The sequence below is a fragment of the Scyliorhinus torazame genome, chromosome 20 (genome assembly GCF_047496885.1).
Source record: "Scyliorhinus torazame isolate Kashiwa2021f chromosome 20, sScyTor2.1, whole genome shotgun sequence".
In the NCBI taxonomy this organism is placed as follows: Eukaryota; Metazoa; Chordata; class Chondrichthyes; order Carcharhiniformes; family Scyliorhinidae; genus Scyliorhinus; species Scyliorhinus torazame.
The window spans coordinates 18,423,871-18,431,527 of NC_092726.1; positions in this window are offsets into that span (position 1 = coordinate 18,423,871).

A 7,657-nucleotide genomic window follows, 5' to 3' on the forward strand; every position below is an offset into this window, starting at 1 on the left:
CGTGGCTTTCCAGATTCCCAATTTCCCTCTCACCAACATCTTGAGAGGACTTAGAACCAAACTCTGGGTCTCAACCTTGAAAATCTCCATTCATTTTGTATAATGGTTCGAGAGATATTCCGACCTGACCCAAAGCCTGTGGGTTATCAGCATTCATTTGATTTCTAATATGAAATTTGCAACCTAATTAAAATCACAATGAACATTTTCTGAATCATTTCTAATCTGTCACAGGAAAAAAAATCTCCATATATGCTGTGTATGATTGAATGGCGGAGCAGACTTGATGGGCCGAATGGCCTAATTCTGCTCCTATGTCTTCTGGTCTGGTATAATGGTTTTGGAAACATTTTTTAACTCATTATTCATGGAATGTGAGTGTTTCTGGCCAGGTCAGTACTTATTGCCCACTCTTTGTTGTCCTTGAGAAGGTGGTGCTCAGCTGCCATCTTGAACCACTGCAGTTCCTGGGATGTCCGAACACACACCGTGATTTTAGGCAGGGAGCTCCAGGATTTTTAACTCGGTGACAGTGAAGGAATGGCCAACAGAGTTCCAACTTGCAGGTGGTGGTGTCCCCATGCATCTGCTGTCCTTGTCCTTATAGGTGGTCGCGATTATGTGTTGGAAGGTGCTGTTGAAGGTTCTGCTTTGACCTGGGTTTATCCAGTTGGTTCTTCCAGACTTTCTGTTGCTCATGTAGGGATGCCATGGAGTTCCGTTGTTCCAAGTTGAATCACCAGTTTGTATTTTTAATGTGTTTCCTTCAGCTGTGCTCCCATGGTCAGTGTTCCACACTAAAACAAGACCAATGGTATTCCATGCTGCAACATCTTACTGACTCTTAAATCTATTCCTTTGTCAAATTCTCCCTTCGCTTGTTTTCTACTCCGACCATTTTCTGATTTGATTGAAGTGAAAAATGATACCAAACCTTTTCCCGCATTCTATCTGGCAGACAGCCCATTCAGAACCATCGTGTCATTTCACTACAAGAATGGATACACAACCCTGAGCTGGATGTCCAAATCAAGTAACAGGGCAAAGGTTTTGAAATTTAATTGATTAGCCCATCATTTAATCCTTTGCCTTGACGTTGACTGTTCAGTCACTTCACCTGGGCCTAATTTGGGTTTCAACATAGAAACATAGAATTTACAGTGCAGAAGGAGGCCAATCAGCCCATCGAGTCTGCACCGGCCCTTGGAAAGAGCACCCTACTTAAGCCCACGCCCCACCCTATCCCTTGAACCCAGTAACCCCACTTAACCTTTTTGGACAATAAGAGCAATTTATCACGGCCAATCCGCCTAACCTGCATATCTTTGGACTGTGGGAGGAAACCAGAGAACCCGGAGGAGACCCGCGCAGACACGGGGAGGACGTGCAGACTACACACAGAGAGTGACCCAAGCCGGGAATCGAACCCGGGACCCTGGAGCTGTGAAGTTAATCTGGAGAAGCTAACCACTGTGCTACTGTGCTGCCCCTAGGGATAGGAAGACATCAACATTAAATGAAAGGAGGGTGTTGGAGATGGGAACTGCACATCCCCCTCCTCTTTCCCCACTATCCTACAATTTGTTTCCCCCTCAAGTATTTATCCAACTTCCCCTTTTGAGCGTCCCTTTCAGGCAGTGCCTTCCAGACCACAGCAACTCGCTGTGTTAAAATTATTCTTCTTGTTCCTCCTTTGGTTCATTAACCAATATCTCCAATCTATGTCCCTCTGGTTACTGACCCTCTGGAAACTCATTCTCCCCATTTACTCTATCAAAACCCCCTCGTGATTGTGAGTGCCTCGATTAAATTTCCCCCATAACCTTCTCTGCTCTAAGGAGAATAATCCCAGCTGCTCCAGATTAACTGAGATCCCCTCATGCCTGGAACTGAACTGATAAATCTTCTCCAAATAGTTTCAGCAGAACATCTTCACTTTAGTATTCTGCTTCTGTATTGATAAATCCCCCTTTTGTAAACAGCCTCATCCACCTGTCCTGTCACCTCAGCATCGTTTATTTTATATTCACCTTCTCATTCTTTCCACCAAAAACCTCACACTTCTCAGGTGCCAATGTTTAGGGCAGATCATTCTGCACTGTAGGAATTAAACCACACCCAGTGCCCATCATCCCTAATCCAGTGCCCATCATCCCCAATCCAATGCCCATCATCCCCACCCAGTGCCCATCATCCCCAATCCACTGCCCATCATCCCCACCCAGTGCCCATCATCCCCAATCCAGTGCCCATCATCCCCAATCCAGTGCCCATCATCCCCAATCCAGTGCCCATCATCACCCATCCAGTGTCCATCATCCCCTATCCAGTGTCCATCATCCCCACCCAGTGCCCATCATCCTCACCCAGTGCCCATCATCCCCAATCCAGTGCCCATCATCCCCAATCCAGTCCCCATCATCCCCCATCCAGTGCCCATCATCCCCCATCCAGTGCCCATCATCCCCCATCCAGTGTCCATCATCCCCCATCCAGTGTCCATCATCCCCCATCCAGTGTCCATCATCCCCACCCAGTGTCCAGTGTTGTGTATCTGCTTTTTTTTCTGCTTTGAGTTGGGCCATTGCATGACCATTCAGACAAAGGAGGCACTGACTTCCTGTAGTCATTATGCAGTATAACCGCATTCCTTTCCACATGGGAGGTCAACGTGACCGCCAGCTGTCACACAACCAGACACTTGAGCAGAAGGACAAAGTAGAAATAGGCCATTGGTCCGCTCAGGCTGCAATTTAAGACGATCATAGCTGATCGTAGATCTGATTGTGGCCTTCACTCCACTTTCTTGTCCACCCTAATAGCCTTTGTTGTGCTTTTTGTTCAAGAATGTACCAAACACAGATTTGAAAATATTCAATGGTCTGTCCTCCATGGAGAGGAGAATTGCAAAGATTTCTAAAATAGGAAACTCCTTATTTTTTTATCCGTGTCTCCTCGTTCTAGTCTCTTCCACAAGGAGAAACATCCTCTCAGCATTCACCCTGCCAACTCCCCACAGGATCTTATATGTTTTAATAAGATCATCTCTCAATCTTCTAAACTCCAGCAGATACTGGCCCAATCTTTCCTCATACGATATTGCCCATCTCCCAGGAATCAGTGGAGTGAACCTTCTCTGAACCGTTTCGAATGTAATAATATCCTTTCTTAAGTAAGGAGACCAAAACTGCACACAGTACTCAGCTATAACAAGACTGCCTTACTTTTATATTCCATTTCTCTGGCAATAAAGGCCATCATTCCATTTCCCTTGCTAATCACTTGCTGTGCCTGGATACTAACTTTTTATGATTCATGTCCCAGGACACCCAGCTCCCTCTGTATATCGGAAATCTCTCTGTGTGCAGAGAGATCTCTTGTTGGAGATGCTATCTTTCAGATTAGATGTGAATCCATCTTTTCAGTGTTGTGGTGTCTGAGTAAATGGGTGAATGTGTTGTGGGAAGGGGGTAGAGTGGCAGGTGGGCAATAGTCGGGTAGGGTGGTGAGCTCAGGTCAGATCTGGAGTGGGGGAGTGAGGAAAGGGCATGGGGACAGTGTGTGACTGGGGGTCGGAGGGGGGGGGGGGGGGTCGGTTGTATAGTTAACTGTCTGAGTTTGCCTGGGTAATTATTCGGTAAGTAAGTCCAAACTGCCTGAAGTCTCAGACTCTAACTCAGTGTTGGAGACTTTGTCAGGATCCTGAGGAGCAGGGTAAATTCCCATAAACTGTTCAAACTTCCCGTCCAATTCCCATGGACCCATTGCATCGGGACCTCCTGAGGGGTCCCAACTTATGTCTTGGGATGGGAGTACACCTGGGCTCTGACAATCTGGAGTCTGGAATATCTGGACCAATATATTTCACCCAAGAAGTGTCCATTTAACATCTGGGAGCAGGCCAGGGCACAAACATCTCTCACAAATTCATCAAATAGAAATGAACAAACCTGACCGCTGGAGGCAGGGGCTCAATTGGAACTGGAGGAAAGGCTGGAACTGCTTTGTTTCAGATAGTTTCCATCTTGTTAACCTGGCAGAGGACAGGGACCACTATCATTTTCATTACTTTCCGGAAACAGGCATATGGAGAAAGATCTGTTATCCAGGCAGGAATGGGGCTTGCTTCAACAGAACTACCCATGGTCCTCAGTCAGAGTAACTAACAGAACAAAATGCACACAATCTTGGCTGTCAATTGCAATGCTGTTTGGGTGCTGAAGGGCCAACTTTCAAAACAGGCGGTGGGGTGGGGTGCGGGCGATGATATGTCCATGTGAGTTTCAGTGAATGAATTGCAGTCACCCCCTCAATTTCCACTCATTAGCCAGTCCAGTGACCTAAATCATGATATCAGAGAAGCAGGTCAGTCTTGAACTTGGTAGGGAACCTACTTTGGAACTGGCAATAATGGAATTTGCACTTCGACTTCAAGGATCTCCTGAAAGATGTGCTCTTGCTTTCTTCAGATGTGGCACTGGTCTCAGTTACACTACAATTGGAGACTTAACAAAACAGTAGCTGTGCACACTGACTCTCTCTACACTGCAATGCACAATGAATGATAAATACCAGGTACAAAGGCAAACATAAACTCAGATCTGGAGCAATATTAAGTTACAATAATCTTGAGGATATTGGAACAGGTGTTGATACAAATAAACGAAGGATGAGATTAAAGAAAGTCCTTTGGAGAAAATGCTTCAAACAACTGTCTCATTCTGCACTGGACTTCATCATGGAGTCATGGAAGCAGAATCTCTGCAATTCCTCAAAAACTGGGACCATGCTGTGACCAGGAAGAGCTCCTGTGATTGACAATAGAGAGATGAGGCAGGTGTGTCAAATGATTTCTTCCATCTAATTTCTGTTCTACTATATTTGTATAATTATCCAGATTCACGCAGGATTCATGTTGTTTCTAATTTAATTGTGATGAGTCTGGAATCAAACAGATTTTAGTCTTCAGTGAGGCTGACTTCGTGATCAGTTGTTGAGATGATCTGTGCTCATGGCTGCCCTCCGGTGGGCATTCAAATGAGCAAAAGCAATCGACCAGAGGATTGGGAACTGTTTAAAATTCAGCGAAGGCAGACCAGGGATTGATTAAGAAGGGGAAAATATAATATGAAAGTAAGCTAGCAGAGAACTTAAAAAATAACTGTAAAAGTTTCTAGAGATATGTAAAGAGAAAAAGATTGATAAAACAAATGTAGGCCCCTTGCGGTCAGAAAGGGGGGAATTCATAACAGGGAACTAAGAAATGGCTGAGGAACTAAATTCATACTTTGCTTCTGTCCCCACAAATAAAGACATGAATAATGTATCGGAAGTTCTGAGGAGCACAGGTTTTAGTGAGGAGCTGAAGGAAATCGGTATTAGTAGTGAAATGGTTTTGGGGAAATTAATGGGATTGGGGGCAGATAAATCTCCAGGGACAGATAATCTTCACCCCAGGAAGTGGTCCGAGAAATAGTAGATCCATTGGTGGCCATTTTCCAAAATTCTTTGGACTCTGGAATGGTTCCTACAGATTGGAGGGTAGATAACATGTGGGGAGTTTACACTTTCACCCCGTGTGTGCGTGGGTTTCCTCCGGGTGCTCCGGTTTCCTCCCATAGTGCAAAGATTGCAGGTTAGGTGGATTGGCCATGATAAATTGCCCTTAGTGACCATAAAAATGTTAGGAGAGGTTATTGGGTTACGGGGATAGGGTGGAAGGGAGGGCTTAAATGGGTCGGTGCAGACTCGATGGGTCTTATGGCCTCCTTCTGCACTGTATGTTCTATTGGCTCAAGACATTTTCAGTCAACACTTGCAATGGCATTGAAGTTGTTTTGATGGGAGTGGGAAAAGCAAATGAACAGCACATGGGACAGACTTGGTGATGATTCCAAGTTCACAGCAGAGAGCTGTGCCATGCCTAAATTTCTGATGTGCAAGATAGTATCAGAGTAGAATTAATTCCAGTTGAGCTCGGCATAATAATAGTAATATTCTTTCTTGTCACAAGTAGGCTTACATTAACATTGCAATGAAGTTACTGTGAAAAGCCCCTCGTTGCTACATTCCGGCGCCTGTTCAGGTACACCGAGGGAGAATTCAGAATGTCCAAATTACCGAATAGCACGTATTTCGGGACTTGTGGGAGGAAACCGGAGCACTGGAGAAAATCCACACAGACACGGGGAGAACGTGCAGACTCCGCACAGACAGTGCTGCAAGCGGGAATCGAACTTGGGACCCTGGCACTGTGAAGCAACAGTGCTAATCACTGTGCTACCGTGCCGCCCCATGTGCCTGATGTGGGCAGCATGGCGGCACAGTGGTTAGCACTGCTGCCTCACAGCGCCAGGGGCCCGGGTTCAATTCCAGATTTGGGTGAGTGTGTGGAGTTTGCACGTTTTCCTCGTGTCTGCGTGAATTTCCTCCGGGTGCTCCGGTTTCCCCCCACAGTCCAAAGATGTGGATGAGGTGGATTGGCCATGCTAAATTGCCTCTTGGTGTCCAAAGGTTAAGTGTGGTTGCGGAATGGCGGGGTAGTGGACGTATGTGGACTGCCCCTTCAGACGTTTGGTGCAGGCTCGATGGGCCGATTGGCCTTCTTCTGCACTGCAGGGATTCTCTGAAAGGCTGACTCCATCATCCATGATCAGGTCCTCAGTTGCTGAAGTGGTTTGTGCTCACGGCTGCCCTCCTGTGGACAACGGCGACATGGCGGTTTGATTCACGAAAAAAACTAACTTCTGCTTCCGACTGTCAATGTCCCGAAAACCCTTTTATAAACTTAGTACGGAAAGGAAAATATTACAGATACTCTATCAAGATTGACTGTTTCGGGGGTGAGTGTTTATAAAATGGTGAAGCAAACCAATTCCGTGCATCAAACTGCTATTATCATTATTGTCCACAGGAGGGCGGCAGTGAGCACAGAGCGCCGCAGCAACTCAGGAGCTGCCAATGAAATCAGGTCAAAGTGACAAAAAGGCAACACCGTCCCGCAACCAAGCAATCCGGGGAAATGCTGCACGAAGATTTGCTCATGACATTTTCAGCCATTCCTTCTCGATCATTCAGGTTGCTTGATGGGCCAGGCAAATGCACAGCAAATGCGACAGATTTGGAGAAGTTTCAACGTTAAGTGTGGGAAGGGGATCCTAGGTGAGGACAAAAAAGACGTCTCAATTTCTGATGTGGAAGGCAGCAGCAGACCAGAGTTCATTTCTGTTGAGCTCAGCAGGTGCCCGATTGATCACCCTGCCATTCACCTCGGTTTCCATCCTCGGTAACGTGGATGGCTTTAAATGTTAAGTTCCAGCCTTTCCCCTATTTTCATAGTAACTTCATTGCAGTGTTAATTTAAGCCTACTTGTGACACGAATAAAGATTATTAAAGATTATTATTATTTCCAATATGGATGGTGATTAAACTACCAGGTTCATTCAGCTCAGAATGCTGAGCTGGCAGATGATCTTTGGGTACATCGAAATGTTGACCTGATGGTTTACATGGACTTTCTTGATGGGCAGCACGGTAGCACGAGTGGCTAGCACTGTGGCTTCATCCTAAGGTCCCAGGTTTGATTCCCCGCCGGGTCACTGTCTGTGCGGAGTCTGCACGTTCTCCCCGTGTCTGCGTGGGTTTCCTCCGGGTGCT